The following is a 27989-nucleotide window of genomic DNA, read 5'->3' as shown; positions in this document are numbered from 1 at the left end:
TTTCTACTCCCCTTCTCCCTCCTTTCTACTCCCCTTCTCCCTCCTTTCTACTCCCCTCTCCCTCCTTTCTACTCCCCTTCTCCCTCCTTTCTACTCCCCTTCTCCCTCCTTTCTACTCCCCTTCTCCCTCCTTTCTACTCCCCTTCTCCCTCCTTTCTACTCCCCTTCTCCCTCCTTTCTACTCCCCTTCTCCCTCCTTTCTACTCCCTTCTCCCTCCTTTCTACTCCCCTTCTCCCTCCTTTCTACTCCCCTTCTCCCTCCTTTCTACTCCCCTCTCCCTCCTTTCTACTCCCCTTCTCCCTCCTTTCTACTCCCCTTCTCCCTCCTTTCTACTCCCCTTCTCCCTCCTTTCTACTCCCCTTCTCCCTCCTTTCTACTCCCCTTCTCCCTCCTTTCTACTCCCCTTCTCCCTCCTTTCTACTCCCCTTCTCCCTCCTTTCTACTCCCCTTCTCCCTCCTTTCTACTCCCCTTCTCCCTCCTTTCTACTCCCCTTCTCCCTCCTTTCTACTCCCCTTCTCCCTCCTTTCTACTCCCCTTCTCCCTCCTTTCTACTCCCTTCTCCCTCCTTTCTACTCCCCTTCTCCCTCCTTTCTACTCCCCTTCTCCCTCCTTTCTACTCCCCTTCTCCCTCCTTTCTACTCCCCTTCTCCCTCCTTTCTACTCCCCTTTCTACTTCCCTCCTTTCTACTCCCTTCCCTCTTCCCTTCTCCCTCCTTTCTACTCCCCTTCTCCCTCCTTTCTCTCCCCTTCTCCCTCCTTTCTACTCCCCTTCTCCCTCCTTTCTACTCCCTTCTCCCTCCTTTCTACTCCCCTTCTCCTCCTTTCTGCATATATTGGTGGGTTTGCTGTTTGGGGGCACGCGGAGGGGAGCCGGGAGACCCACCGAGGCGTGTGAGGGAGGGGCCTGTGGTGGCGTTAGAGCTGGAGCGCCAGGCCGTGCGCTCGCTGGGCGGCAGCGCGCTTCTGTCGTTCCCGTTGAGCTGGACCGGGGCGTGGAGCTGTTTCCCGATGGCCTGATCTCGTGTCTCATCTGTGTCTTGCTCCCGGTTCCCCGCTCCTGCAAAGGCTGAAGCGGGCAAGAGGAAGGTGGCTTTGGAGAAGCTGCAAGCAACGAGAGTGGAAGAAGCTGCAAGCAAGTTACGAGGCCGAAGATGCAAGTCGGAGAAGACGGAGGAGAAGGAAAGGGACCCTTGACACTGGCACCCGCGTGCAGGCAGGGCTCAGGATGCGGACCCGCGTTCCCTGTTGCTCCTGAGCCCCTGTGTTGCCCAGAGCAGCGTGGCCGCCCTGTAACGAGGGCCGTGGTCTCTGCTCGGTTGGCCGTTTGCCAAGCTCCCCCTTTTGCCGGCCGCTGAGGGTGAGTGCCCTGTAAGGAGGGTGGAAGTCACTGTGCTGTGTGTTGCTGGGGGAGAGGGAGCTCCTCAGATGCCTGAGAGCCGTGGGACCAGCCCGTAAATTGGGTCCCGGTCTCTGCACCGGCGGCACTATGCCGTGCAACGGCAGCCTGCGTAGCGTGGCCCCCTGTAACGAGGGTGGAAGCCGTGCGTGTGCGCGTGCCGTGTATATCTAGGCCCTTGGTAGCCGGAGCCGCCTGCCTGCCCCGTAATCGGGGTTGAGGTCTCTGCCCGCGGGGCTTCACGCCCGGGTGGCAGTTACTTGGGCCGGGCTCTCCTGTAACTCAGGTGCGTAGCCCCAGGCTTCACTGTCTCGGTGCATGCCGTGTGCCGCACTTTGAGAGGCGGTGTGAAGGCCTTCAGGGTGTTAGTATCGGCCCCCTCGCGGTAGGGTGGATGTAGTTTTATACCTCTCCGCCCTTGGGAGAAGAGGAGGCCAGAGGCGGTGCCGCAATGTGCCCTTCTTTTCCCTTCTGGGAAGGTTTTTGTTTGGTGTGCCTGTTGGTGTGCGTGGGGGTGAGTGTGGCTGTTGTGGAAGGTGCTGTTTTGCGTGTTTAGGCCCTAACTTACTGCAGCGTACTTTAAAATAGTCTTCCCAGAGGCAGAAAACAAGAACCGTTGTGTGCGCTAAGCAAAGGAGCCTCCTGCCTCCCAAGAAGGGACCGGTGTGGGTACAGAGCGCATCCCCTTGCTGTTGAGGAGAAGGCAGGCTCCTTATGAGCGCCTTGGGCGGGTCCTTGGGCGTGACCCGCTTGTAAGCGAGGAGCAGGCCAGCCTCCTCTGAGGCCCCTTCCCCAGCCATCAGTGTCCAGAGTCCTGGCCCTTCCTCCCTGGCCTCCAACCCGCCTGGATGCCTCCGGCAAAGCCTCGGGCCTTCTGCGCAGACGTGCTCTTGGAGGAGGACCCCCGCCTCTGGGGCGGGTAAGGGCAAGAAGGGCAGCCCCTCTGGCGCTCCTCTGGATAGCTGTCTCGGGAGCCGGCCTGGATGGGAGTTGCCGGCAGCCTCCTCTTTTTTCTTTCTCTTCCTTCCTTCCTTCCTTGTTTCTTTTTCTTTGTTTCTTTCTCCTAGTACACCTCAAAGGGGGCCACGTAACGAGTGCCTGGGCAGAGTGTGGAGCTGGGCTTCTGCCGGGTGGCTGTCTTGGTGGGTTTGCTGTTTTGGGGGCACGCGGAGGGGAGCCGGGAGACCCACCGAGGCGTGTGAGGGAGGGGCCTGTGGTGGCGTTAGAGCTGGAGCGCCAGGCCGTGCGCTCGCTGGGCGGCAGCGCGCTTCTGTCGTTCCCGTTGAGCTGGACCGGGGCGTGGAGCTGTTTCCCCGATGGCCTGATCTCGTGTCTCATCTGTGTCTTGCTCCCGGTTCCCCGCTCCTGCAAAGGCTGAAGCGGGCAAGAGGAAGGTGGCTTTGGAGAAGCTGCAAGCAACGAGAGTGGAAGAAGCTGCAAGCAAGTTACGAGGCCGAAGATGCAAGTCGGAGAAGACGGAGGAGAAGGAAAGGGACCCTTGACACTGGCACCCGCGTGCAGGCAGGGCTCAGGATGCGGACCCGCGTTCCCTGTTGCTCCTGAGCCCCTGTGTTGCCCAGAGCAGCGTGGCCGCCCTGTAACGAGGGCCGTGGTCTCTGCTCGGTTGGCCGTTTGCCAAGCTCCCCCTTTTTGCTGGCCGCTGAGGGTGACTGCCCTGTAAGGAGGGTGGAAGTCACTGTGCTGTGTGTTGCTGGGGGAGAGGGAGCTCCTCAGATGCCTGAGAGCCGTGGGACCAGCCCGTAAATTGGGTCCCGGTCTCTGCACCGGCGGCACTATGCCGTGCAACGGCAGCCTGCGTAGCGTGGCCCCCTGTAACGAGGGTGGAAGCCGTGCGTGTGCGCGTGCCGTGTATATCTAGGCCCTTGGTAGCCGGAGCCGCCTGCCTGCCCCGTAATCGGGGTTGAGGTCTCTGCCCGCGGGGCTTCACGCCCGGGTGGCAGTTACTTGGGCCGGGCTCTCCTGTAACTCAGGTGCGTAGCCCCAGGCTTCACTGTCTCGGTGCATGCCGTGTGCCGCACTTTGAGAGGCGGTGTGAAGGCCTTCAGGGTGTTAGTATCGGCCCCCTCGCGGTAGGGTGGATGTAGTTTTATACCTCTCCGCCCTTGGGAGAAGAGGAGGCCAGAGGCGGTGCCGCAATGTGCCCTTCTTTTCCCTTCTGGGAAGGTTTTTGTTTGGTGTGCCTGTTGGTGTGCGTGGGGGTGAGTGTGGCTGTTGTGGAAGGTGCTGTTTTGCGTGTTTAGGCCCTAACTTACTGCAGCGTACTTTAAAATAGTCTTCCCAGAGGCAGAAAACAAGAACCGTTGTGTGCGCTAAGCAAAGGAGCCTCCTGCCTCCCAAGAAGGGACCGGTGTGGGTACAGAGCGCATCCCCTTGCTGTTGAGGAGAAGGCAGGCTCCTTATGAGCGCCTTGGGCGGGTCCTTGGGCGTGACCCGCTTGTAAGCGAGGAGCAGGCCAGCCTCCTCTGAGGCCCCTTCCCCAGCCATCAGTGTCCAGAGTCCTGGCCCTTCCTCCCTGGCCTCCAACCCGCCTGGATGCCTCCGGCAAAGCCTCGGGCCTTCTGCGCAGACGTGCTCTTGGAGGAGGACCCCCGCCTCTGGGGCGGGTAAGGGCAAGAAGGGCAGCCCCTCTGGCGCTCCTCTGGATAGCTGTCTCGGGAGCCGGCCTGGATGGGAGTTGCCGGCAGCCTCCTCTTTTTTCTTTCTCTTCCTTCCTTCCTTCCTTGTTTCTTTTTCTTTGTTTCTTTCTCCTAGTACACCTCAAAGGGGGCCACGTAACGAGTGCCTGGGCAGAGTGTGGAGCTGGGCTTCTGCCGGGTGGCTGTCTTGGTGGGTTTGCTGTTTTGGGGGCACGCGGAGGGGAGCCGGGAGACCCACCGAGGCGTGTGAGGGAGGGGCCTGTGGTGGCGTTAGAGCTGGAGCGCCAGGCCGTGCGCTCGCTGGGCGGCAGCGCGCTTCTGTCGTTCCCGTTGAGCTGGACCGGGGCGTGGAGCTGTTTCCCCGATGGCCTGATCTCGTGTCTCATCTGTGTCTTGCTCCCGGTTCCCCGCTCCTGCAAAGGCTGAAGCGGGCAAGAGGAAGGTGGCTTTGGAGAAGCTGCAAGCAACGAGAGTGGAAGAAGCTGCAAGCAAGTTACGAGGCCGAAGATGCAAGTCGGAGAAGACGGAGGAGAAGGAAAGGGACCCTTGACACTGGCACCCGCGTGCAGGCAGGGCTCAGGATGCGGACCCGCGTTCCCTGTTGCTCCTGAGCCCCTGTGTTGCCCAGAGCAGCGTGGCCGCCCTGTAACGAGGGCCGTGGTCTCTGCTCGGTTGGCCGTTTGCCAAGCTCCCCCTTTTTGCTGGCCGCTGAGGGTGACTGCCCTGTAAGGAGGGTGGAAGTCACTGTGCTGTGTGTTGCTGGGGGAGAGGGAGCTCCTCAGATGCCTGAGAGCCGTGGGACCAGCCCGTAAATTGGGTCCCGGTCTCTGCACCGGCGGCACTATGCCGTGCAACGGCAGCCTGCGTAGCGTGGCCCCCTGTAACGAGGGTGGAAGCCGTGCGTGTGCGCGTGCCGTGTATATCTAGGCCCTTGGTAGCCGGAGCCGCCTGCCTGCCCCGTAATCGGGGTTGAGGTCTCTGCCCGCGGGGCTTCACGCCCGGGTGGCAGTTACTTGGGCCGGGCTCTCCTGTAACTCAGGTGCGTAGCCCCAGGCTTCACTGTCTCGGTGCATGCCGTGTGCCGCACTTTGAGAGGCGGTGTGAAGGCCTTCAGGGTGTTAGTATCGGCCCCCTCGCGGTAGGGTGGATGTAGTTTTATACCTCTCCGCCCTTGGGAGAAGAGGAGGCCAGAGGCGGTGCCGCAATGTGCCCTTCTTTTCCCTTCTGGGAAGGTTTTTGTTTGGTGTGCCTGTTGGTGTGCGTGGGGGTGAGTGTGGCTGTTGTGGAAGGTGCTGTTTTGCGTGTTTAGGCCCTAACTTACTGCAGCGTACTTTAAAATAGTCTTCCCAGAGGCAGAAAACAAGAACCGTTGTGTGCGCTAAGCAAAGGAGCCTCCTGCCTCCCAAGAAGGGACCGGTGTGGGTACAGAGCGCATCCCCTTGCTGTTGAGGAGAAGGCAGGCTCCTTATGAGCGCCTTGGGCGGGTCCTTGGGCGTGACCCGCTTGTAAGCGAGGAGCAGGCCAGCCTCCTCTGAGGCCCCTTCCCCAGCCATCAGTGTCCAGAGTCCTGGCCCTTCCTCCCTGGCCTCCAACCCGCCTGGATGCCTCCGGCAAAGCCTCGGGCCTTCTGCGCAGACGTGCTCTTGGAGGAGGACCCCCGCCTCTGGGGCGGGTAAGGGCAAGAAGGGCAGCCCCTCTGGCGCTCCTCTGGATAGCTGTCTCGGGAGCCGGCCTGGATGGGAGTTGCCGGCAGCCTCCCCTTTTTTCTTTCTCTTCCTTCCTTCCTTCCTTGTTTCTTTTTCTTTGTTTCTTTCTCCTAGTACACCTCAAAGGGGGCCACGTAACGAGTGCCTGGGCAGAGTGTGGAGCTGGGCTTCTGCCGGGTGGCTGTCTTGGTGGGTTTGCTGTTTTGGGGGCACGCGGAGGGGAGCCGGGAGACCCACCGAGGCGTGTGAGGGAGGGGCCTGTGGTGGCGTTAGAGCTGGAGCGCCAGGCCGTGCGCTCGCTGGGCGGCAGCGCGCTTCTGTCGTTCCCGTTGAGCTGGACCGGGGCGTGGAGCTGTTTCCCCGATGGCCTGATCTCGTGTCTCATCTGTGTCTTGCTCCCGGTTCCCCGCTCCTGCAAAGGCTGAAGCGGGCAAGAGGAAGGTGGCTTTGGAGAAGCTGCAAGCAACGAGAGTGGAAGAAGCTGCAAGCAAGTTACGAGGCCGAAGATGCAAGTCGGAGAAGACGGAGGAGAAGGAAAGGGACCCTTGACACTGGCACCCGCGTGCAGGCAGGGCTCAGGATGCGGACCCGCGTTCCCTGTTGCTCCTGAGCCCCTGTGTTGCCCAGAGCAGCGTGGCCGCCCTGTAACGAGGGCCGTGGTCTCTGCTCGGTTGGCCGTTTGCCAAGCTCCCCCTTTTTGCTGGCCGCTGAGGGTGACTGCCCTGTAAGGAGGGTGGAAGTCACTGTGCTGTGTGTTGCTGGGGGAGAGGGAGCTCCTCAGATGCCTGAGAGCCGTGGGACCAGCCCGTAAATTGGGTCCCGGTCTCTGCACCGGCGGCACTATGCCGTGCAACGGCAGCCTGCGTAGCGTGGCCCCCTGTAACGAGGGTGGAAGCCGTGCGTGTGCGTGTGCCGTGTATATCTAGGCCCTTGGTAGCCGGAGCCGCCTGCCTGCCCCGTAATCGGGGTTGAGGTCTCTGCCCGCGGGGCTTCACGCCCGGGTGGCAGTTACTTGGGCCGGGCTCTCCTGTAACTCAGGTGCGTAGCCCCAGGCTTCACTGTCTCGGTGCATGCCGTGTGCCGCACTTTGAGAGGCGGTGTGAAGGCCTTCAGGGTGTTAGTATCGGCCCCCTCGCGGTAGGGTGGATGTAGTTTTATACCTCTCCGCCCTTGGGAGAAGAGGAGGCCAGAGGCGGTGCCGCAATGTGCCCTTCTTTTCCCTTCTGGGAAGGTTTTTGTTTGGTGTGCCTGTTGGTGTGCGTGGGGGTGAGTGTGGCTGTTGTGGAAGGTGCTGTTTTGCGTGTTTAGGCCCTAACTTACTGCAGCGTACTTTAAAATAGTCTTCCCAGAGGCAGAAAACAAGAACCGTTGTGTGCGCTAAGCAAAGGAGCCTCCTGCCTCCCAAGAAGGGACCGGTGTGGGTACAGAGCGCATCCCCTTGCTGTTGAGGAGAAGGCAGGCTCCTTATGAGCGCCTTGGGCGGGTCCTTGGGCGTGACCCGCTTGTAAGCGAGGAGCAGGCCAGCCTCCTCTGAGGCCCCTTCCCCAGCCATCAGTGTCCAGAGTCCTGGCCCTTCCTCCCTGGCCTCCAACCCGCCTGGATGCCTCCGGCAAAGCCTCGGGCCTTCTGCGCAGACGTGCTCTTGGAGGAGGACCCCCGCCTCTGGGGCGGGTAAGGGCAAGAAGGGCAGCCCCTCTGGCGCTCCTCTGGATAGCTGTCTCGGGAGCCGGCCTGGATGGGAGTTGCCGGCAGCCTCCTCTTTTTTCTTTCTCTTCCTTCCTTCCTTCCTTGTTTCTTTTTTCTTTGTTTCTTTCTCCTAGTACACCTCAAAGGGGGCCACGTAACGAGTGCCTGGGCAGAGTGTGGAGCTGGGCTTCTGCCGGGTGGCTGTCTTGGTGGGTTTGCTGTTTTGGGGGCACGCGGAGGGGAGCCGGGAGACCCACCGAGGCGTGTGAGGGAGGGGCCTGTGGTGGCGTTAGAGCTGGAGCGCCAGGCCGTGCGCTCGCTGGGCGGCAGCGCGCTTCTGTCGTTCCCGTTGAGCTGGACCGGGGCGTGGAGCTGTTTCCCCGATGGCCTGATCTCGTGTCTCATCTGTGTCTTGCTCCCGGTTCCCCGCTCCTGCAAAGGCTGAAGCGGGCAAGAGGAAGGTGGCTTTGGAGAAGCTGCAAGCAACGAGAGTGGAAGAAGCTGCAAGCAAGTTACGAGGCCGAAGATGCAAGTCGGAGAAGACGGAGGAGAAGGAAAGGGACCCTTGACACTGGCACCCGCGTGCAGGCAGGGCTCAGGATGCGGACCCGCGTTCCCTGTTGCTCCTGAGCCCCTGTGTTGCCCAGAGCAGCGTGGCCGCCCTGTAACGAGGGCCGTGGTCTCTGCTCGGTTGGCCGTTTGCCAAGCTCCCCCTTTTTGCTGGCCGCTGAGGGTGACTGCCCTGTAAGGAGGGTGGAAGTCACTGTGCTGTGTGTTGCTGGGGGAGAGGGAGCTCCTCAGATGCCTGAGAGCCGTGGGACCAGCCCGTAAATTGGGTCCCGGTCTCTGCACCGGCGGCACTATGCCGTGCAACGGCAGCCTGCGTAGCGTGGCCCCCTGTAACGAGGGTGGAAGCCGTGCGTGTGCGCGTGCCGTGTATATCTAGGCCCTTGGTAGCCGGAGCCGCCTGCCTGCCCCGTAATCGGGGTTGAGGTCTCTGCCCGCGGGGCTTCACGCCCGGGTGGCAGTTACTTGGGCCGGGCTCTCCTGTAACTCAGGTGCGTAGCCCCAGGCTTCACTGTCTCGGTGCATGCCGTGTGCCGCACTTTGAGAGGCGGTGTGAAGGCCTTCAGGGTGTTAGTATCGGCCCCCTCGCGGTAGGGTGGATGTAGTTTTATACCTCTCCGCCCTTGGGAGAAGAGGAGGCCAGAGGCGGTGCCGCAATGTGCCCTTCTTTTCCCTTCTGGGAAGGTTTTTGTTTGGTGTGCCTGTTGGTGTGCGTGGGGGTGAGTGTGGCTGTTGTGGAAGGTGCTGTTTTGCGTGTTTAGGCCCTAACTTACTGCAGCGTACTTTAAAATAGTCTTCCCAGAGGCAGAAAACAAGAACCGTTGTGTGCGCTAAGCAAAGGAGCCTCCTGCCTCCCAAGAAGGGACCGGTGTGGGTACAGAGCGCATCCCCTTGCTGTTGAGGAGAAGGCAGGCTCCTTATGAGCGCCTTGGGCGGGTCCTTGGGCGTGACCCGCTTGTAAGCGAGGAGCAGGCCAGCCTCCTCTGAGGCCCCTTCCCCAGCCATCAGTGTCCAGAGTCCTGGCCCTTCCTCCCTGGCCTCCAACCCGCCTGGATGCCTCCGGCAAAGCCTCGGGCCTTCTGCGCAGACGTGCTCTTGGAGGAGGACCCCCGCCTCTGGGGCGGGTAAGGGCAAGAAGGGCAGCCCCTCTGGCGCTCCTCTGGATAGCTGTCTCGGGAGCCGGCCTGGATGGGAGTTGCCGGCAGCCTCCCCTTTTTTCTTTCTCTTCCTTCCTTCCTTCCTTGTTTCTTTTTCTTTGTTTCTTTCTCCTAGTACACCTCAAAGGGGGCCACGTAACGAGTGCCTGGGCAGAGTGTGGAGCTGGGCTTCTGCCGGGTGGCTGTCTTGGTGGGTTTGCTGTTTTGGGGGCACGCGGAGGGGAGCCGGGAGACCCACCGAGGCGTGTGAGGGAGGGGCCTGTGGTGGCGTTAGAGCTGGAGCGCCAGGCCGTGCGCTCGCTGGGCGGCAGCGCGCTTCTGTCGTTCCCGTTGAGCTGGACCGGGGCGTGGAGCTGTTTCCCCGATGGCCTGATCTCGTGTCTCATCTGTGTCTTGCTCCCGGTTCCCCGCTCCTGCAAAGGCTGAAGCGGGCAAGAGGAAGGTGGCTTTGGAGAAGCTGCAAGCAACGAGAGTGGAAGAAGCTGCAAGCAAGTTACGAGGCCGAAGATGCAAGTCGGAGAAGACGGAGGAGAAGGAAAGGGACCCTTGACACTGGCACCCGCGTGCAGGCAGGGCTCAGGATGCGGACCTGCGTTCCCTGTTGCTCCTGAGCCCCTGTGTTGCCCAGAGCAGCGTGGCCGCCCTGTAACGAGGGCCGTGGTCTCTGCTCGGTTGGCCGTTTGCCAAGCTCCCCCTTTTTGCTGGCCGCTGAGGGTGACTGCCCTGTAAGGAGGGTGGAAGTCACTGTGCTGTGTGTTGCTGGGGGAGAGGGAGCTCCTCAGATGCCTGAGAGCCGTGGGACCAGCCCGTAAATTGGGTCCCGGTCTCTGCACCGGCGGCACTATGCCGTGCAACGGCAGCCTGCGTAGCGTGGCCCCCTGTAACGAGGGTGGAAGCCGTGCGTGTGCGCGTGCCGTGTATATCTAGGCCCTTGGTAGCCGGAGCCGCCTGCCTGCCCCGTAATCGGGGTTGAGGTCTCTGCCCGCGGGGCTTCACGCCCGGGTGGCAGTTACTTGGGCCGGGCTCTCCTGTAACTCAGGTGCGTAGCCCCAGGCTTCACTGTCTCGGTGCATGCCGTGTGCCGCACTTTGAGAGGCGGTGTGAAGGCCTTCAGGGTGTTAGTATCGGCCCCCTCGCGGTAGGGTGGATGTAGTTTTATACCTCTCCGCCCTTGGGAGAAGAGGAGGCCAGAGGCGGTGCCGCAATGTGCCCTTCTTTTCCCTTCTGGGAAGGTTTTTGTTTGGTGTGCCTGTTGGTGTGCGTGGGGGTGAGTGTGGCTGTTGTGGAAGGTGCTGTTTTGCGTGTTTAGGCCCTAACTTACTGCAGCGTACTTTAAAATAGTCTTCCCAGAGGCAGAAAACAAGAACCGTTGTGTGCGCTAAGCAAAGGAGCCTCCTGCCTCCCAAGAAGGGACCGGTGTGGGTACAGAGCGCATCCCCTTGCTGTTGAGGAGAAGGCAGGCTCCTTATGAGCGCCTTGGGCGGGTCCTTGGGCGTGACCCGCTTGTAAGCGAGGAGCAGGCCAGCCTCCTCTGAGGCCCCTTCCCCAGCCATCAGTGTCCAGAGTCCTGGCCCTTCCTCCCTGGCCTCCAACCCGCCTGGATGCCTCCGGCAAAGCCTCGGGCCTTCTGCGCAGACGTGCTCTTGGAGGAGGACCCCCGCCTCTGGGGCGGGTAAGGGCAAGAAGGGCAGCCCCTCTGGCGCTCCTCTGGATAGCTGTCTCGGGAGCCGGCCTGGATGGGAGTTGCCGGCAGCCTCCCCTTTTTTCTTTCTCTTCCTTCCTTCCTTCCTTGTTTCTTTTTCTTTGTTTCTTTCTCCTAGTACACCTCAAAGGGGGCCACGTAACGAGTGCCTGGGCAGAGTGTGGAGCTGGGCTTCTGCCGGGTGGCTGTCTTGGTGGGTTTGCTGTTTTGGGGGCACGCGGAGGGGAGCCGGGAGACCCACCGAGGCGTGTGAGGGAGGGGCCTGTGGTGGCGTTAGAGCTGGAGCGCCAGGCCGTGCGCTCGCTGGGCGGCAGCGCGCTTCTGTCGTTCCCGTTGAGCTGGACCGGGGCGTGGAGCTGTTTCCCCGATGGCCTGATCTCGTGTCTCATCTGTGTCTTGCTCCCGGTTCCCCGCTCCTGCAAAGGCTGAAGCGGGCAAGAGGAAGGTGGCTTTGGAGAAGCTGCAAGCAACGAGAGTGGAAGAAGCTGCAAGCAAGTTACGAGGCCGAAGATGCAAGTCGGAGAAGACGGAGGAGAAGGAAAGGGACCCTTGACACTGGCACCCGCGTGCAGGCAGGGCTCAGGATGCGGACCCGCGTTCCCTGTTGCTCCTGAGCCCCTGTGTTGCCCAGAGCAGCGTGGCCGCCCTGTAACGAGGGCCGTGGTCTCTGCTCGGTTGGCCGTTTGCCAAGCTCCCCCTTTTTGCTGGCCGCTGAGGGTGACTGCCCTGTAAGGAGGGTGGAAGTCACTGTGCTGTGTGTTGCTGGGGGAGAGGGAGCTCCTCAGATGCCTGAGAGCCGTGGGACCAGCCCGTAAATTGGGTCCCGGTCTCTGCACCGGCGGCACTATGCCGTGCAACGGCAGCCTGCGTAGCGTGGCCCCCTGTAACGAGGGTGGAAGCCGTGCGTGTGCGCGTGCCGTGTATATCTAGGCCCTTGGTAGCCGGAGCCGCCTGCCTGCCCCGTAATCGGGGTTGAGGTCTCTGCCCGCGGGGCTTCACGCCCGGGTGGCAGTTACTTGGGCCGGGCTCTCCTGTAACTCGGGTGCGTAGCCCCAGGCTTCACTGTCTCGGTGCATGCCGTGTGCCGCACTTTGAGAGGCGGTGTGAAGGCCTTCAGGGTGTTAGTATCGGCCCCCTCGCGGTAGGGTGGATGTAGTTTTATACCTCTCCGCCCTTGGGAGAAGAGGAGGCCAGAGGCGGTGCCGCAATGTGCCCTTCTTTTCCCTTCTGGGAAGGTTTTTGTTTGGTGTGCCTGTTGGTGTGCGTGGGGGTGAGTGTGGCTGTTGTGGAAGGTGCTGTTTTGCGTGTTTAGGCCCTAACTTACTGCAGCGTACTTTAAAATAGTCTTCCCAGAGGCAGAAAACAAGAACCGTTGTGTGCGCTAAGCAAAGGAGCCTCCTGCCTCCCAAGAAGGGACCGGTGTGGGTACAGAGCGCATCCCCTTGCTGTTGAGGAGAAGGCAGGCTCCTTATGAGCGCCTTGGGCGGGTCCTTGGGCGTGACCCGCTTGTAAGCGAGGAGCAGGCCAGCCTCCTCTGAGGCCCCTTCCCCAGCCATCAGTGTCCAGAGTCCTGGCCCTTCCTCCCTGGCCTCCAACCCGCCTGGATGCCTCCGGCAAAGCCTCGGGCCTTCTGCGCAGACGTGCTCTTGGAGGAGGACCCCCGCCTCTGGGGCGGGTAAGGGCAAGAAGGGCAGCCCCTCTGGCGCTCCTCTGGATAGCTGTCTCGGGAGCCGGCCTGGATGGGAGTTGCCGGCAGCCTCCCCTTTTTTCTTTCTCTTCCTTCCTTCCTTCCTTGTTTCTTTTTCTTTGTTTCTTTCTCCTAGTACACCTCAAAGGGGGCCACGTAACGAGTGCCTGGGCAGAGTGTGGAGCTGGGCTTCTGCCGGGTGGCTGTCTTGGTGGGTTTGCTGTTTTGGGGGCACGCGGAGGGGAGCCGGGAGACCCACCGAGGCGTGTGAGGGAGGGGCCTGTGGTGGCGTTAGAGCTGGAGCGCCAGGCCGTGCGCTCGCTGGGCGGCAGCGCGCTTCTGTCGTTCCCGTTGAGCTGGACCGGGGCGTGGAGCTGTTTCCCCGATGGCCTGATCTCGTGTCTCATCTGTGTCTTGCTCCCGGTTCCCCGCTCCTGCAAAGGCTGAAGCGGGCAAGAGGAAGGTGGCTTTGGAGAAGCTGCAAGCAACGAGAGTGGAAGAAGCTGCAAGCAAGTTACGAGGCCGAAGATGCAAGTCGGAGAAGACGGAGGAGAAGGAAAGGGACCCTTGACACTGGCACCCGCGTGCAGGCAGGGCTCAGGATGCGGACCTGCGTTCCCTGTTGCTCCTGAGCCCCTGTGTTGCCCAGAGCAGCGTGGCCGCCCTGTAACGAGGGCCGTGGTCTCTGCTCGGTTGGCCGTTTGCCAAGCTCCCCCTTTTTGCTGGCCGCTGAGGGTGACTGCCCTGTAAGGAGGGTGGAAGTCACTGTGCTGTGTGTTGCTGGGGGAGAGGGAGCTCCTCAGATGCCTGAGAGCCGTGGGACCAGCCCGTAAATTGGGTCCCGGTCTCTGCACCGGCGGCACTATGCCGTGCAACGGCAGCCTGCGTAGCGTGGCCCCCTGTAACGAGGGTGGAAGCCGTGCGTGTGCGCGTGCCGTGTATATCTAGGCCCTTGGTAGCCGGAGCCGCCTGCCTGCCCCGTAATCGGGGTTGAGGTCTCTGCCCGCGGGGCTTCACGCCCGGGTGGCAGTTACTTGGGCCGGGCTCTCCTGTAACTCAGGTGCGTAGCCCCAGGCTTCACTGTCTCGGTGCATGCCGTGTGCCGCACTTTGAGAGGCGGTGTGAAGGCCTTCAGGGTGTTAGTATCGGCCCCCTCGCGGTAGGGTGGATGTAGTTTTATACCTCTCCGCCCTTGGGAGAAGAGGAGGCCAGAGGCGGTGCCGCAATGTGCCCTTCTTTTCCCTTCTGGGAAGGTTTTTGTTTGGTGTGCCTGTTGGTGTGCGTGGGGGTGAGTGTGGCTGTTGTGGAAGGTGCTGTTTTGCGTGTTTAGGCCCTAACTTACTGCAGCGTACTTTAAAATAGTCTTCCCAGAGGCAGAAAACAAGAACCGTTGTGTGCGCTAAGCAAAGGAGCCTCCTGCCTCCCAAGAAGGGACCGGTGTGGGTACAGAGCGCATCCCCTTGCTGTTGAGGAGAAGGCAGGCTCCTTATGAGCGCCTTGGGCGGGTCCTTGGGCGTGACCCGCTTGTAAGCGAGGAGCAGGCCAGCCTCCTCTGAGGCCCCTTCCCCAGCCATCAGTGTCCAGAGTCCTGGCCCTTCCTCCCTGGCCTCCAACCCGCCTGGATGCCTCCGGCAAAGCCTCGGGCCTTCTGCGCAGACGTGCTCTTGGAGGAGGACCCCCGCCTCTGGGGCGGGTAAGGGCAAGAAGGGCAGCCCCTCTGGCGCTCCTCTGGATAGCTGTCTCGGGAGCCGGCCTGGATGGGAGTTGCCGGCAGCCTCCCCTTTTTTCTTTCTCTTCCTTCCTTCCTTCCTTGTTTCTTTTTCTTTGTTTCTTTCTCCTAGTACACCTCAAAGGGGGCCACGTAACGAGTGCCTGGGCAGAGTGTGGAGCTGGGCTTCTGCCGGGTGGCTGTCTTGGTGGGTTTGCTGTTTTGGGGGCACGCGGAGGGGAGCCGGGAGACCCACCGAGGCGTGTGAGGGAGGGGCCTGTGGTGGCGTTAGAGCTGGAGCGCCAGGCCGTGCGCTCGCTGGGCGGCAGCGCGCTTCTGTCGTTCCCGTTGAGCTGGACCGGGGCGTGGAGCTGTTTCCCCGATGGCCTGATCTCGTGTCTCATCTGTGTCTTGCTCCCGGTTCCCCGCTCCTGCAAAGGCTGAAGCGGGCAAGAGGAAGGTGGCTTTGGAGAAGCTGCAAGCAACGAGAGTGGAAGAAGCTGCAAGCAAGTTACGAGGCCGAAGATGCAAGTCGGAGAAGACGGAGGAGAAGGAAAGGGACCCTTGACACTGGCACCCGCGTGCAGGCAGGGCTCAGGATGCGGACCCGCGTTCCCTGTTGCTCCTGAGCCCCTGTGTTGCCCAGAGCAGCGTGGCCGCCCTGTAACGAGGGCCGTGGTCTCTGCTCGGTTGGCCGTTTGCCAAGCTCCCCCTTTTTGCTGGCCGCTGAGGGTGACTGCCCTGTAAGGAGGGTGGAAGTCACTGTGCTGTGTGTTGCTGGGGGAGAGGGAGCTCCTCAGATGCCTGAGAGCCGTGGGACCAGCCCGTAAATTGGGTCCCGGTCTCTGCACCGGCGGCACTATGCCGTGCAACGGCAGCCTGCGTAGCGTGGCCCCCTGTAACGAGGGTGGAAGCCGTGCGTGTGCGCGTGCCGTGTATATCTAGGCCCTTGGTAGCCGGAGCCGCCTGCCTGCCCCGTAATCGGGGTTGAGGTCTCTGCCCGCGGGGCTTCACGCCCGGGTGGCAGTTACTTGGGCCGGGCTCTCCTGTAACTCGGGTGCGTAGCCCCAGGCTTCACTGTCTCGGTGCATGCCGTGTGCCGCACTTTGAGAGGCGGTGTGAAGGCCTTCAGGGTGTTAGTATCGGCCCCCTCGCGGTAGGGTGGATGTAGTTTTATACCTCTCCGCCCTTGGGAGAAGAGGAGGCCAGAGGCGGTGCCGCAATGTGCCCTTCTTTTCCCTTCTGGGAAGGTTTTTGTTTGGTGTGCCTGTTGGTGTGCGTGGGGGTGAGTGTGGCTGTTGTGGAAGGTGCTGTTTTGCGTGTTTAGGCCCTAACTTACTGCAGCGTACTTTAAAATAGTCTTCCCAGAGGCAGAAAACAAGAACCGTTGTGTGCGCTAAGCAAAGGAGCCTCCTGCCTCCCAAGAAGGGACCGGTGTGGGTACAGAGCGCATCCCCTTGCTGTTGAGGAGAAGGCAGGCTCCTTATGAGCGCCTTGGGCGGGTCCTTGGGCGTGACCCGCTTGTAAGCGAGGAGCAGGCCAGCCTCCTCTGAGGCCCCTTCCCCAGCCATCAGTGTCCAGAGTCCTGGCCCTTCCTCCCTGGCCTCCAACCCGCCTGGATGCCTCCGGCAAAGCCTCGGGCCTTCTGCGCAGACGTGCTCTTGGAGGAGGACCCCCGCCTCTGGGGCGGGTAAGGGCAAGAAGGGCAGCCCCTCTGGCGCTCCTCTGGATAGCTGTCTCGGGAGCCGGCCTGGATGGGAGTTGCCGGCAGCCTCCCCTTTTTTCTTTCTCTTCCTTCCTTCCTTCCTTGTTTCTTTTTCTTTGTTTCTTTCTCCTAGTACACCTCAAAGGGGGCCACGTAACGAGTGCCTGGGCAGAGTGTGGAGCTGGGCTTCTGCCGGGTGGCTGTCTTGGTGGGTTTGCTGTTTTGGGGGCACGCGGAGGGGAGCCGGGAGACCCACCGAGGCGTGTGAGGGAGGGGCCTGTGGTGGCGTTAGAGCTGGAGCGCCAGGCCGTGCGCTCGCTGGGCGGCAGCGCGCTTCTGTCGTTCCCGTTGAGCTGGACCGGGGCGTGGAGCTGTTTCCCCGATGGCCTGATCTCGTGTCTCATCTGTGTCTTGCTCCCGGTTCCCCGCTCCTGCAAAGGCTGAAGCGGGCAAGAGGAAGGTGGCTTTGGAGAAGCTGCAAGCAACGAGAGTGGAAGAAGCTGCAAGCAAGTTACGAGGCCGAAGATGCAAGTCGGAGAAGACGGAGGAGAAGGAAAGGGACCCTTGACACTGGCACCCGCGTGCAGGCAGGGCTCAGGATGCGGACCCGCGTTCCCTGTTGCTCCTGAGCCCCTGTGTTGCCCAGAGCAGCGTGGCCGCCCTGTAACGAGGGCCGTGGTCTCTGCTCGGTTGGCCGTTTGCCAAGCTCCCCCTTTTTGCTGGCCGCTGAGGGTGACTGCCCTGTAAGGAGGGTGGAAGTCACTGTGCTGTGTGTTGCTGGGGGAGAGGGAGCTCCTCAGATGCCTGAGAGCCGTGGGACCAGCCCGTAAATTGGGTCCCGGTCTCTGCACCGGCGGCACTATGCCGTGCAACGGCAGCCTGCGTAGCGTGGCCCCCTGTAACGAGGGTGGAAGCCGTGCGTGTGCGCGTGCCGTGTATATCTAGGCCCTTGGTAGCCGGAGCCGCCTGCCTGCCCCGTAATCGGGGTTGAGGTCTCTGCCCGCGGGGCTTCACGCCCGGGTGGCAGTTACTTGGGCCGGGCTCTCCTGTAACTCAGGTGCGTAGCCCCAGGCTTCACTGTCTCGGTGCATGCCGTGTGCCGCACTTTGAGAGGCGGTGTGAAGGCCTTCAGGGTGTTAGTATCGGCCCCCTCGCGGTAGGGTGGATGTAGTTTTATACCTCTCCGCCCTTGGGAGAAGAGGAGGCCAGAGGCGGTGCCGCAATGTGCCCTTCTTTTCCCTTCTGGGAAGGTTTTTGTTTGGTGTGCCTGTTGGTGTGCGTGGGGGTGAGTGTGGCTGTTGTGGAAGGTGCTGTTTTGCGTGTTTAGGCCCTAACTTACTGCAGCGTACTTTAAAATAGTCTTCCCAGAGGCAGAAAACAAGAACCGTTGTGTGCGCTAAGCAAAGGAGCCTCCTGCCTCCCAAGAAGGGACCGGTGTGGGTACAGAGCGCATCCCCTTGCTGTTGAGGAGAAGGCAGGCTCCTTATGAGCGCCTTGGGCGGGTCCTTGGGCGTGACCCGCTTGTAAGCGAGGAGCAGGCCAGCCTCCTCTGAGGCCCCTTCCCCAGCCATCAGTGTCCAGAGTCCTGGCCCTTCCTCCCTGGCCTCCAACCCGCCTGGATGCCTCCGGCAAAGCCTCGGGCCTTCTGCGCAGACGTGCTCTTGGAGGAGGACCCCCGCCTCTGGGGCGGGTAAGGGCAAGAAGGGCAGCCCCTCTGGCGCTCCTCTGGATAGCTGTCTCGGGAGCCGGCCTGGATGGGAGTTGCCGGCAGCCTCCCCTTTTTTCTTTCTCTTCCTTCCTTCCTTCCTTGTTTCTTTTTCTTTGTTTCTTTCTCCTAGTACACCTCAAAGGGGGCCACGTAACGAGTGCCTGGGCAGAGTGTGGAGCTGGGCTTCTGCCGGGTGGCTGTCTTGGTGGGTTTGCTGTTTTGGGGGCACGCGGAGGGGAGCCGGGAGACCCACCGAGGCGTGTGAGGGAGGGGCCTGTGGTGGCGTTAGAGCTGGAGCGCCAGGCCGTGCGCTCGCTGGGCGGCAGCGCGCTTCTGTCGTTCCCGTTGAGCTGGACCGGGGCGTGGAGCTGTTTCCCCGATGGCCTGATCTCGTGTCTCATCTGTGTCTTGCTCCCGGTTCCCCGCTCCTGCAAAGGCTGAAGCGGGCAAGAGGAAGGTGGCTTTGGAGAAGCTGCAAGCAACGAGAGTGGAAGAAGCTGCAAGCAAGTTACGAGGCCGAAGATGCAAGTCGGAGAAGACGGAGGAGAAGGAAAGGGACCCTTGACACTGGCACCCGCGTGCAGGCAGGGCTCAGGATGCGGACCCGCGTTCCCTGTTGCTCCTGAGCCCCTGTGTTGCCCAGAGCAGCGTGGCCGCCCTGTAACGAGGGCCGTGGTCTCTGCTCGGTTGGCCGTTTGCCAAGCTCCCCCTTTTTGCTGGCCGCTGAGGGTGACTGCCCTGTAAGGAGGGTGGAAGTCACTGTGCTGTGTGTTGCTGGGGGAGAGGGAGCTCCTCAGATGCCTGAGAGCCGTGGGACCAGCCCGTAAATTGGGTCCCGGTCTCTGCACCGGCGGCACTATGCCGTGCAACGGCAGCCTGCGTAGCGTGGCCCCCTGTAACGAGGGTGGAAGCCGTGCGTGTGCGCGTGCCGTGTATATCTAGGCCCTTGGTAGCCGGAGCCGCCTGCCTGCCCCGTAATCGGGGTTGAGGTCTCTGCCCGCGGGGCTTCACGCCCGGGTGGCAGTTACTTGGGCCGGGCTCTCCTGTAACTCAGGTGCGTAGCCCCAGGCTTCACTGTCTCGGTGCATGCCGTGTGCCGCACTTTGAGAGGCGGTGTGAAGGCCTTCAGGGTGTTAGTATCGGCCCCCTCGCGGTAGGGTGGATGTAGTTTTATACCTCTCCGCCCTTGGGAGAAGAGGAGGCCAGAGGCGGTGCCGCAATGTGCCCTTCTTTTCCCTTCTGGGAAGGTTTTTGTTTGGTGTGCCTGTTGGTGTGCGTGGGGGTGAGTGTGGCTGTTGTGGAAGGTGCTGTTTTGCGTGTTTAGGCCCTAACTTACTGCAGCGTACTTTAAAATAGTCTTCCCAGAGGCAGAAAACAAGAACCGTTGTGTGCGCTAAGCAAAGGAGCCTCCTGCCTCCCAAGAAGGGACCGGTGTGGGTACAGAGCGCATCCCCTTGCTGTTGAGGAGAAGGCAGGCTCCTTATGAGCGCCTTGGGCGGGTCCTTGGGCGTGACCCGCTTGTAAGCGAGGAGCAGGCCAGCCTCCTCTGAGGCCCCTTCCCCAGCCATCAGTGTCCAGAGTCCTGGCCCTTCCTCCCTGGCCTCCAACCCGCCTGGATGCCTCCGGCAAAGCCTCGGGCCTTCTGCGCAGACGTGCTCTTGGAGGAGGACCCCCGCCTCTGGGGCGGGTAAGGGCAAGAAGGGCAGCCCCTCTGGCGCTCCTCTGGATAGCTGTCTCGGGAGCCGGCCTGGATGGGAGTTGCCGGCAGCCTCCCCTTTTTTCTTTCTCTTCCTTCCTTCCTTCCTTGTTTCTTTTTCTTTGTTTCTTTCTCCTAGTACACCTCAAAGGGGGCCACGTAACGAGTGCCTGGGCAGAGTGTGGAGCTGGGCTTCTGCCGGGTGGCTGTCTTGGTGGGTTTGCTGTTTTGGGGGCACGCGGAGGGGAGCCGGGAGACCCACCGAGGCGTGTGAGGGAGGGGCCTGTGGTGGCGTTAGAGCTGGAGCGCCAGGCCGTGCGCTCGCTGGGCGGCAGCGCGCTTCTGTCGTTCCCGTTGAGCTGGACCGGGGCGTGGAGCTGTTTCCCCGATGGCCTGATCTCGTGTCTCATCTGTGTCTTGCTCCCGGTTCCCCGCTCCTGCAAAGGCTGAAGCGGGCAAGAGGAAGGTGGCTTTGGAGAAGCTGCAAGCAACGAGAGTGGAAGAAGCTGCAAGCAAGTTACGAGGCCGAAGATGCAAGTCGGAGAAGACGGAGGAGAAGGAAAGGGACCCTTGACACTGGCACCCGCGTGCAGGCAGGGCTCAGGATGCGGACCTGCGTTCCCTGTTGCTCCTGAGCCCCTGTGTTGCCCAGAGCAGCGTGGCCGCCCTGTAACGAGGGCCGTGGTCTCTGCTCGGTTGGCCGTTTGCCAAGCTCCCCCTTTTTGCTGGCCGCTGAGGGTGACTGCCCTGTAAGGAGGGTGGAAGTCACTGTGCTGTGTGTTGCTGGGGGAGAGGGAGCTCCTCAGATGCCTGAGAGCCGTGGGACCAGCCCGTAAATTGGGTCCCGGTCTCTGCACCGGCGGCACTATGCCGTGCAACGGCAGCCTGCGTAGCGTGGCCCCCTGTAACGAGGGTGGAAGCCGTGCGTGTGCGCGTGCCGTGTATATCTAGGCCCTTGGTAGCCGGAGCCGCCTGCCTGCCCCGTAATCGGGGTTGAGGTCTCTGCCCGCGGGGCTTCACGCCCGGGTGGCAGTTACTTGGGCCGGGCTCTCCTGTAACTCAGGTGCGTAGCCCCAGGCTTCACTGTCTCGGTGCATGCCGTGTGCCGCACTTTGAGAGGCGGTGTGAAGGCCTTCAGGGTGTTAGTATCGGCCCCCTCGCGGTAGGGTGGATGTAGTTTTATACCTCTCCGCCCTTGGGAGAAGAGGAGGCCAGAGGCGGTGCCGCAATGTGCCCTTCTTTTCCCTTCTGGGAAGGTTTTTGTTTGGTGTGCCTGTTGGTGTGCGTGGGGGTGAGTGTGGCTGTTGTGGAAGGTGCTGTTTTGCGTGTTTAGGCCCTAACTTACTGCAGCGTACTTTAAAATAGTCTTCCCAGAGGCAGAAAACAAGAACCGTTGTGTGCGCTAAGCAAAGGAGCCTCCTGCCTCCCAAGAAGGGACCGGTGTGGGTACAGAGCGCATCCCCTTGCTGTTGAGGAGAAGGCAGGCTCCTTATGAGCGCCTTGGGCAGGTCCTTGGGCGTGACCCGCTTGTAAGCGAGGAGCAGGCCAGCCTCCTCTGAGGCCCCTTCCCCAGCCATCAGTGTCCAGAGTCCTGGCCCTTCCTCCCTGGCCTCCAACCCGCCTGGATGCCTCCGGCAAAGCCTCGGGCCTTCTGCGCAGACGTGCTCTTGGAGGAGGACCCCCGCCTCTGGGGCGGGTAAGGGCAAGAAGGGCAGCCCCTCTGGCGCTCCTCTGGATAGCTGTCTCGGGAGCCGGCCTGGATGGGAGTTGCCGGCAGCCTCCTCTTTTTTCTTTCTCTTCCTTCCTTCCTTCCTTGTTTCTTTTTCTTTGTTTCTTTCTCCTAGTACACCTCAAAGGGGGCCACGTAACGAGTGCCTGGGCAGAGTGTGGAGCTGGGCTTCTGCCGGGTGGCTGTCTTGGTGGGTTTGCTGTTTTGGGGGCACGCGGAGGGGAGCCGGGAGACCCACCGAGGCGTGTGAGGGAGGGGCCTGTGGTGGCGTTAGAGCTGGAGCGCCAGGCCGTGCGCTCGCTGGGCGGCAGCGCGCTTCTGTCGTTCCCGTTGAGCTGGACCGGGGCGTGGAGCTGTTTCCCCGATGGCCTGATCTCGTGTCTCATCTGTGTCTTGCTCCCGGTTCCCCGCTCCTGCAAAGGCTGAAGCGGGCAAGAGGAAGGTGGCTTTGGAGAAGCTGCAAGCAACGAGAGTGGAAGAAGCTGCAAGCAAGTTACGAGGCCGAAGATGCAAGTCGGAGAAGACGGAGGAGAAGGAAAGGGACCCTTGACACTGGCACCCGCGTGCAGGCAGGGCTCAGGATGCGGACCCGCGTTCCCTGTTGCTCCTGAGCCCCTGTGTTGCCCAGAGCAGCGTGGCTGCCCTGTAATGATAATTTGTTTCCTGCTTATGTTTTTAGCCTGATCTTTGTTCTTTGGATATAACTGTTTGTTTTTTTACTTTTTGTTTTTGTGTTGTCTTTTTTCCAGTTAGAGGGCATAACTCGGCCTTCAACAGTATTATGTGTTTTAATCAGATGCTGTTAGACAAGCACAGTCACTTCTGCAACCATTTGGAACTTTCCATGCCTTTTGTCATGTTTATTACATACAATCCCCTCTTGCTTTCTCTACCGATTTGTCATTTTATTAGCATTGTTACTGGCCTGTGCAATAACTGGAAGTAGGGGATCTTCAATAGTTGTTTTTCCTTGCGTGTCTAGATCGGTCTGGGAAACCACTTCACATTCTTCAACTCCAGAGAAGGCTTACTACGTTGCCTTTTGCCCTAGGCACCATTTGGCCTGAGTGTGCAGTGAAGGTGATGGGTGGGACAAGATTGAAACAGACTTTTAGTGTTGACTCTCTTGTAGAGAAAACCTTTATTTCTTTCGCACACACATATATATGCACTTATTAGTGAAAAGGAGATAAGGCTGGTTTTGAGAATTGGTGTTGGTCTACAGCTCCAAAAAGAAGCAGTACACACACAAAATCTATTCCCAGTTTTGCTACTGGCCTGCTGCATGACTGAACAAGTACCTTCTTTTCTCCGTGCCTCAGTTTCCACATTTCTGAAAGGAGAAGTAGCTGCTGCTCCTTGAAAATGCACTGGACAAAAATTCTGTATGTCTTGTGGTTATTATGAGACTTATGATAGCACTCTTTCAGATCATTTGTCTCACCAGACTTTGAATTATTCATTGCTACTGTGAGCCTTTTGAAGAGTGTGAAGATGAATACTCTGCTTAAAGAAATCTCTTAGCTGTGCCCTGTACTGTATGTGCTAAGCAGGTTTGCATCCCCTGTGCTTTGCCAATTTCATTTAAAAATGCTTTCCTAGCACAGCTAGGAAATCATTTGAATCTCCCACTCAATTTGAAGTCTGTCTAGCAGTTATTTAGAAGATTGTCACAGTTCTCTCCTCTTCTCCCATCAAAGTGGCTGGCCAACAGAGCTGCTCCCTGGGTTTTGCAGTCTTATTAAAAACAGAAACTGATCTGCCGACTGGAGTGCTTTTGAGAACAATTTTAAATGTTTGGATTAGAGTTCCCCTTTCAAAAATATTTCTGTGCCTGATATTCAAAAATGAAAGAGAGAGGGAGTAGAAGAACATCTTCAGATTTTCTTTTTTTTTTTGACTCACAATGCAATGCTAAATGAATTTATAATCAGTTTAAAGAAGTAATCGTCAAAGACATTTTTCAGTTTGAAAAACAAGGAAAAACCATTTCCTGTGATGAGAATGTGCAGTATACTGTGGTACCCAGTATGGTCTTTGGTTAACCCACATAGCTGGAGTACTGAACAGGAGAGCAATCTTTCAGTGGAATAAAAAAGGGTGTTATTCCACAGTGAAATAGGCTTATGCTAGAGCTCCTACAACCCCTTCTACCCAGCTCTGTGCTCCTGGTTGCACTGCTCTTAGGTGAGGTAGGCTCAGATGGTCCAGGACTCCCCTTTTGGCTGGCAGGCTGGCTGTAGGCCATGAGCTTCATCTCTCTGGTCAGTCTGGTCCCGAGAACTCTGGTGCTTGCTGCGCAGAGGAGAGTACTTTCTCAGTTTCTGCCTTATTTTCCCCACCTTGATGATTCAAGGGAAGCTGAGTTCTGTGCAGACAATGTTGTCTTTAATCTAGTGCTAGAAGTTAATGCTTTCTCTTATTTACCAATATATACCATCTGGAATGAATCATGATACAGGCTGCTGTCAGTCTGAGAATCTATTTTTAACCCCCTTCCCCTCAGCTGACGCGTCAGCAATTTTTTTTTCCTTTGCTGTGAGAGAACTCAACAGAAAGACTAAACAATAACAAACAAAACAGATGAATTGAGTTCAGTGTCACCTTCTGCACTAGGCGTAGAGGATGCAATGACTTGAGAGAAAGCTAGTTTAAATCATTAGCCCCAGCCCTCAGCACGGAACAATGCACCTTCCCTCTGCTTTGGGTGGAAAGCGTGTTTCTCTTGCTCCTGGGTGATGCCACCACCTTCCGCTATTGCTCCTTTGGGGTGAGAGGCTTTGCCCTCTAGTCAGGAAGGTCCCGCCAAACAGTGAAGCATATTCACCCCACCCAAGCAGGGGCGATAGCCACCACTTTCCATTTGGGATGAACGTAAGATACAGTTAAGTTAGGTGAAACCATAATAGCCCTCACTCAAAACAGAGGCAAATAAAGGGCATGAGAGGCAAGGCACTTTTGCTAGCTGTTGTTCAGCTGTTGTGTCCTTGGGAGATGTAGAAGACATTCAAATGAAAATAGGCTTCAGGGAAGAAGTGAAAAGGACACATTCAAAACAAGACCTGAGAACAGAGCTTCTGAAGAAAGAGTACTTTTGGACAGAGTGTTTGCTAGAAAGGGGCTAGCCTTGTTTGCAAAAAGCTAGCTCCAGTTGTTTATTCCCTATCATATTTAGGGAAAAAGATGATTTTTGTGCAGCTTTGTAAATAAACAGGGTTCTACTGGACATACCTGCTCCCATTTTCATTTTTTCCTTTCTGAAACATCATGAAGAATCTACAACTTTGCATAAATATTCAGATGAAAAAAAAATCAATAAACCTTCTATCATCTTTTCCATAATTTGGCCTGAAAAGATCCTTTGGAACTCAAAGTGGGATGGTGGCAGAACTGCAAGTCTAACGCTCTGAGGAGTCAAGTTTGCACTCTTGAATGTTAACATCCTCGATTCATATGCATGATTAGCTCCACAGCAAAGCCATTAATTTTAAGAATTGCAGAAGACTAATCTGTCACTGTAACTTTCCTAGGCATATATGCAGATTGCTATACTGTAATTATATATTTACATATCTCCTCCCACACCTCAATTTGCCTTTCAGCACAGTAAAAACAAGTCTGTAGTCTGGTTTCCAGGGGAGCTGATTGACACTGGGCTGTGAAGGAGAGATGTTTTCTATAGAATGGACAGTAGCATTAACATGTGGGTTTCCAGCAAATTAATAAAGGACTTCTGATCAGTTCTCCTGGTTTGGTTCTTGAAAGGAGGTAAAAGCTTCTGATGGACCAGGGGCTGGAGAAGAAGAGACTTGTATTCACTTCATGACCACAAGCAATGCTTCCCTTTCCAGCACAATCCTTTCCCTGGGGTATCAGGGCCCTGAGAGCACCAATAGGCTTTACTGCCCTGGCAAGCCTCAGGTGGGGCCTCCACTCACACGCTCTTTCTTGGGGCCCAGGAGACCTATTTAAGCTCTGGTTTGGGCACTCAGTCTGTGCCTGAGCTATCTAGTAGCTGCTGCTGTGTTGCAGCTATGCCAGGCTATGAATGCTGTTGATTTGGACCCTGATCTGAAGGCTGAGTGCCCAGCTGGATTTGGACTGGCCTTGTTATCATGAGCTTGCCTGATGATCTGGACTCCTTGCTGAACATAGCTCCCATTTCCAAGTCTACCCTGCTCATGTTGCTTGGGTACTGTGGAATAGGGTCCTGGTCAGTGAGGCCCTTGCTCTTTTGGCCATGTCATTGTGTTTGGCTCCCCATCCCTCAGGGACAAGCCAGGCCTTGCTGCCCCCTGGCAAGGGTATAATTATTACCGAACTTCCAGGGGCCTCCTGTGGTTAAAGCTTTCCATGTTTCTGATGAGCTTAGAGATCTTTCAGTGGTAAGCACAGAACAAAGTGCCATGAATAGTTATGAGTGATCGGTGCTGTTAGTAAGAATGCTACACTCTATTTATCTGCTCTCTGGAACAGATTAGACAGTGGAATCTCTTTGTTGCTGGATACTAATGGAGCCAAAACTTGTGAGATCCTTCTTTATTCCTAAAGAGAGTCTTCTACAGGAAGAGCCATATAAAGAGAATGAAATGGTAAGTGTGGATCAGCTAATGAGTTTCACAGCCAGAGGAATTGCAGGAGAATCTTGAATATTGCAGTATGAACACTGAGCTAGCTCTCTTTAAAAACTAGTTATTTTTCTTGAAAAGCTTCTTTCTCACTGTTATTCCTCACTTATACCTTTGAAATCTGTATCAATTTTCTCATATAGATCTTCAGCTTACTTCAATTTTAAAGCCTCTGTTTCACTACTGATTACATGTGGCAGACTATAAATGATTTCAGTGTACCTCAATGCTTTCTTTACACAAGTAGACTAGCACTTTCCCACCTCCTCCCTATACCCTCTCCCTTTCCCCCAGGCCAGGGAGAGAAAGTACTAAGTAGCAAGAGAACAGAGTATGGAAAATTTCCTGAATATACTCATTGAGTTCAAATAGGGCAAATGTATTGCATACACCTGTTACCTGATGTGCTTTCAGATCATTAAGGACTTTGAGTCCTTAATCTCTTCTGCCTTTTTATTCCAGCCCCTGTAAGGCAGAACTTAATCTGTCCTCTGCTGCGGAGAAGAAATCTTCCCCTTTGTCAGTATCCATCTCCAGCCCCATCTGCTACTCCCCTTACATGGTGAAGAGAATTGCTCACAACAGCTTAATTGCAGGGCTGCTTGATGTGAAAATAGTAGAGATGCACTAACTGATTCTGTTCCCCAGCTGGATGGTAATATCAGAACACACTCCCCACAACTTATCTAGCAGAAAAAGACTGAGAGGGAGACCAAGTCCTCAAAGAGAGGAAATGCTACAACAGCAGAATAATTGCAGAGTCATTTGGGCAAAATCTGCTGTATGTAGTCAACACAGAAGCATCCTTGTGTGCATTGTAGGGACTAATCAGCAGTTAGCTGTTCTACCTGAGATACAGAACACAAGGCTCTGAATCATCCATTGTCAGTAGCATTAGCAAGAGAAACAGTGATCAAAAATAATCATCTTGCCAAATTTAGGAGACATAAAATGGAAGTCATATTAACTCTATTATGGTAACACTGAAATCAGGGCTCCTGTCTGGACTCAGTGCTTGGTGTTACAGAACACAGGAGGGATTTCAACTACAGAAATGAGTCATTCTCCTGACTGCAGAAAGTGGAAGATCATCCTAAAAAGACTTTAAAATACAAGCCTTTGTAGCCAGAAGGTTCATCTTCTGATTGAAACAGTGGTCTGCAACTAGGAAATTTACAACCAAATTTTAGCTTTGGAACAAGCTTGGGGGGAGCTCTTTATCCTTTGTGTGCTGCTGTTCCCCATTTCCAAAACTTGGATAATACTTGAATAATACCCTGTGAACTTTGTTACTGTGTCTACTTATACTGGAAACTCAGTGAAGTGGAAGAGACTGCTATTGTGAGTTTATGTAGTGCTTGGCACAATGCAGCCTAACTCTAAGAGCAATACCAGAAGTCAGTAACGGTCTAGCTCCCACAAGTGAGTATATTGTCTGGGTATCACGTGTGTGTTGCTCTCATCACCTCCTCCTGGAGGCATGGTTTCATTAGGGGCACAGCCGCTGTTGCTGGCCACGGTCTGTATCAGAGATGCAGCTGAGTGAAATTTCAACCCAGAGGCTCACCAGCCCTGACTTTCCATTGTTTGGTAGAGCTCTTCTAATTGGCTATTAGTAAAAAGCTCCATTAGCAGGCCTATCTAGGTCATTGCAGAAAATCTTAGCTTTAATCCTACTGTGCATATTACCACAGTCAGTGAACAGGACAAGGCAGATAAATGAGCCAAAAACTCTAATGGAGTGGGAAGGCCCCCCCCACAATGTACAATTTTTAACAAAAGCATTTCATGGGGGAAATCTAGCACTCATCTGTATTGTAAAATGACTTTGTTTAGCCTTTTGTGAACTTTGTTTCTTTGTCATAACTTTTTTCTAAATGCTTTTTCCAGGGCAGCATTTTCTGAAAGAGTTAGCATCAAGTGGAACATAGGGCTCCTGGATTCTTTCCTGTCTTGTGCCATAGATGAGCTGTACATCTTGGTGAGACCTGTATTACCTCATTTTCCCACAGAGTTAAACAAGAAAGTTTCCCTCCTCCTGGAAGTGTTATCATCATGCATAAGTGAATGTATTTAAAAGGTCATATAAATATCCAGCTATCACAAGGCTTCTTGCATAATATTGATCAAGTGAGGCAGACAGAAACCCTCTATTCTCTGCAGTCACTGCTGTTACTGTTTGCAGAGCATATTGATATCCTTAAATTGAAGGTACGGTGATTAGCAATTATTCTAGGGTAGCTTTTTAATCTGGA

At 57.4% G+C, this 27989-nt stretch overlaps 1 long non-coding RNA gene across 3 annotated transcripts; it reads left to right on the top strand.

Annotated features, from left to right (window-relative positions):
* Nucleotides 1-1072: 1072 nt before the first annotated feature.
* On the top strand, nt 1073-22836 carry LOC138061823 (uncharacterized). Of its 3 annotated transcripts, none has more exons than XR_011135768.1 (13): nt 1073-2317; nt 2772-4022; nt 4477-5727; nt 6182-7432; nt 7888-9138; nt 9593-10843; nt 11298-12548; nt 13003-14253; nt 14708-15958; nt 16413-17663; nt 18118-19368; nt 19823-21073; nt 21528-22836. It is a non-coding gene; the product is annotated as an uncharacterized lncRNA (long non-coding RNA). The 3 variants fall into 3 exon arrangements; XR_011135769.1 differs by lacking the exon at nt 1073-2317 and adding an exon at nt 2486-2540; XR_011135770.1 differs by lacking the exons at nt 1073-2317; nt 2772-4022 and adding an exon at nt 4191-4245.
* The last annotated feature ends 5153 nt before the right edge of the window (nt 22837-27989 follow it).

Source organism: Struthio camelus, chromosome 21 (genome assembly GCF_040807025.1).
Source record: "Struthio camelus isolate bStrCam1 chromosome 21, bStrCam1.hap1, whole genome shotgun sequence".
Lineage (NCBI taxonomy): Eukaryota > Metazoa > Chordata > Aves > Struthioniformes > Struthionidae > Struthio > Struthio camelus.
The sequence above is the reverse complement of the archived record's forward strand: the minus strand, read 5'-3'. Positions and strand labels throughout refer to the sequence as shown.